The sequence below is a fragment of the Triticum aestivum genome, chromosome 2A, assembly GCF_018294505.1.
Source record: "Triticum aestivum cultivar Chinese Spring chromosome 2A, IWGSC CS RefSeq v2.1, whole genome shotgun sequence".
Lineage (NCBI taxonomy): Eukaryota > Viridiplantae > Streptophyta > Magnoliopsida > Poales > Poaceae > Triticum > Triticum aestivum.
In genome coordinates this window covers 35,312,017-35,315,435 of record NC_057797.1, presented here as the reverse complement: position 1 = coordinate 35,315,435, position 3,419 = coordinate 35,312,017, and the positions used below count along the sequence as shown (strand labels likewise).

The 3,419-nt window shown below is 38.1% G+C and overlaps 1 pseudogene; it reads left to right on the top strand.

Annotated features, from left to right (window-relative positions):
- LOC123191442 (protein IRON-RELATED TRANSCRIPTION FACTOR 3-like) overlaps positions 1-3,028 on the top strand; it is a 23,654-nt pseudogene extending 20,626 nt beyond the window's left edge.
- Positions 3,029-3,419: the final 391 nt, after the last annotated feature.

Genomic DNA, 3,419 nt, shown 5'->3' with positions numbered 1-3,419 from the left:
CCTTTCAGCAGCCAACAGTCATGCAACACTCTTATGCAGCACCACCGCAGAAACGAGGCGTCTGATATCGAAGGCCTTGAACCATTACAAGACCACCCGTAGGGGCGTAGGGCCCCAACCATTACCATGTTTGCCCGACCGCAGGCAAGGTACCGAACAGTCAGCCTTGAGACCTGTGAGCTTGGGCCTCCTGAGGACGGACGATGAACAATGTACCAGTAGTAGTAGCTCTACTTCTGATAGAGATTGAGTAGATCAAGGAAGATTCTCTTTGAGCGTAATGAGTGGACACAGTTGAGCATGTGCATGTAAATACCAGAGTCCATCATGGACCTGGAATGTTTTTCGTTTTTCTTTTTGAAACTTCTTAAGATCTGGCCAAGAGTTAATTTATTATAGTTTTGACCTTGTGTGTGTGTGACATGGTGATATCTTGAACCACATATTAATTTTGTGACACATTTCGACCACATCTTGCTCCTCTAATTCTACAAAAAAAAATCAATTGAGGAGGTTTAACAACAGATCAGCAATGTGGCGCTTGTTCTGTTGCATCATCAATTGATGGTAATGCATTTTTTTATAAAGGGTATTTTAATTGATTCATAATGTAGCATCGAGGGTTACAATAATGATGAATACACATTGGGCCTTTGCATAACTAAGATGCACACAGCCAACACAACACACACACAAAAAATGATCATGCCAGAGAAAAGCAAAAGTCATGCAAGACCAAAGCTATGCCTAGATGGAGAGAGAAAGAAAACCGAAGCAATGAAAACAACAGTTGACGAAATACAACAGTGACCATCAATGCCAACCATTTCTTGACAACACAAAGACTACCAGAAGGGTTCTTCAAAAACACCACCTCCGAGAAGGGAACAACGTACATGTGTCGCCTCCAGGAAGGGACCGGCCGCAGTGAGGGAAGGACACACGGGGAGCTGCCGAGAAAAATGGATCGGGTAGCCGCCCTAGTCGTCCAGGCGGACGATGCGGGGGTAGTTTCAGGTTTTTTTTCCTGCTGTTTAGTACAGTTACCCGTTGCCGGTGGTTAATGCATGAGTGAGTGATTTATGACAAGTAAGTGGTGTGGCGGTGGAAGCAAAGTGTTACATGATGTAGACACGGATAAGTGGCCACGAAAAGGATGAAGCGTTTTGGATGAAGTCACACGAGAAGTGTTTTCCTTGTGTATTACTAGCACATATATCTGTGCATTGCAATGGGAGAAAAAATAGTATGCATATAAAGTTATTGAGAATTATATGTGCAATCCAAACCCTATATGCACGTCAAAAGGAGCATTTAGCTTCTCGGTTTCGCCGGGTGTGAAGTAATCAATTCGCTATTTTTTCCGTTCATTGATCGAGCACATTTAAGGGTTTTGTTATGTCATCATACGTCAGAGAAGGCCCATGAATTATTCAATCTACTTTTTCTTTCAATTGAGAAGATTTTAAGGTATGAAATTTCTAATTATTGTAGGAAACGTGAACTATTTTTTTAATCCTGAACAGTTTTTCAAAAATTATGTATTCTTCCAGGAAAAATGCAAACGAAATTTGAAACAGGAACATCTTTTAAAATTCACAAACATACTTTGAAAACAACATTGTTTTATAAAAACATGAACATTATTGGAATTTATGAGCATTTTTTTAAACAGGAACATATGTTGAAAATTCATAACATTTGTTGAAAATGTGTATCTTTTAACATTATTTTGAGCTGTGAAAATTTCACTAAAACAAGAAATTTTTTCGAATTTGGAGCATTATTTAAAATACCACCTTCTTTTTAGAATTCTGAACAATTTTGAAAATAATAAAAAAAATTGAAACAATGCGAAACTTTTTTCATGTTCCGAATATTTTTCAAAATAGCAACAAAATTTTGGAATTCTGAACATTTTCTATAATTTGATTATTTTTTTAATTCGGAATGTTTTTTTAGAATTCTGAATTTGTGAAATAAATTCTATAGGAAAAATAAACTTGGAAGGGAAGAAAGATATATGGGAAGGAGAATAAAAATATAAGTAAAACACAAAAACAAAGAAAAATGGGCCAGCCCCTTATTAGTTGTCCTGTGCAAAGCTGCAACTATTTGTCGCCCTGTGCGAAAAATAGAATTTTCGCAGGTGCGTGGGCAGACAAATAAGTGGGCTCGCTTCGTTAGGCCACAACGCGCGGCCCACGTACGAAATTCTGGAAAAGCCTTTTTTTTCTAGCAAACAAACGCATAAGAATGTAGTACCACCTCCGATAGAAAAAAAACGGTGATGAACGGATGAAAAAATTGGCGAAACACACCTTGCTTTTTTTTTGAGGGTCACCTTGCTTTATTAGTAGGTATAGAGGTATATATTAGAGCATGCAAAGTTTCAGTTTATGCGCCGTCTTCCCCACCTGCATTGTAGTTGGACCCCAACAAACCACACGAAAGAAAATAGACAATGTTGCATCTTGCTTGAATTGTCAATTTGTCCTTAATTTTTGATCTCATTTTAATTTACACGTCAAGGGAAGGACCAATTATGTACAAACTGGTCTGCTTTGGTTGACTTAGATCATTTAGTCCGGAATCCTCAAGAACTCCGGGTTAATTGTGTGCAACTTTCCTCCTAAATTTTTATCAAAGAACTAACTGATAACAATTTTTTCATAACCAATGAAGAAGACTCCCTGGACCAACTTTAGCGGGTTATTTCACAACATAAGTTGTATTTTGTTATACTTAAATATCTCATGTAGACTATATGTAATATGCAAAGGAAATACATGTATTAACTTCATGGTTCTCAAGAACTATAGTAGGCAGTTTACGCCTACTATAGTTCTTGAGAACCATGAAGTTACTACTGCCTACTATAGTTCTTGAGAACCATGAAATTGATACATGTATTAACTTCATGGTTCCCGTAAGCCTGGGCCTCCCGAGCACGGAAAAAGAGCAATGTAGCAGTAGCACAACCAGCAGTAGTACGGAAAGTAGTAGATCTGCCTCTGATAGAGATTGAGTAGATCAGTTCCAACCAATCAAGTTATCAGGAAGTTTCTCTTTGAGCACTGTGAATGTACACAGTTGAGCTAGTGCATGTAAATGCCGGACTCCATCTTGGACCTGGGAATGTTTTCCTTTTTCTTTTTGAAATTTAGGATCTACTAGATTGAAGCCTTTCCATCTGTTTCCAGATTGCACCACTCTTGAGAATTGGTAACCATCCTTATAATTGTAGTACATAGTCATCTTCACTGAGTATTGGGAAGGCAATTTGCCTTAATTTTCTTCCAGACACCAACATGTTAGAATTAGTTTACAACCAAGGTAATGGGCATCCTAAGGTTTACAACCAAGGTAACAGACATCTTAAGGTTAGGTTTACTGGTGAACCAAAGAACATTGGGAAG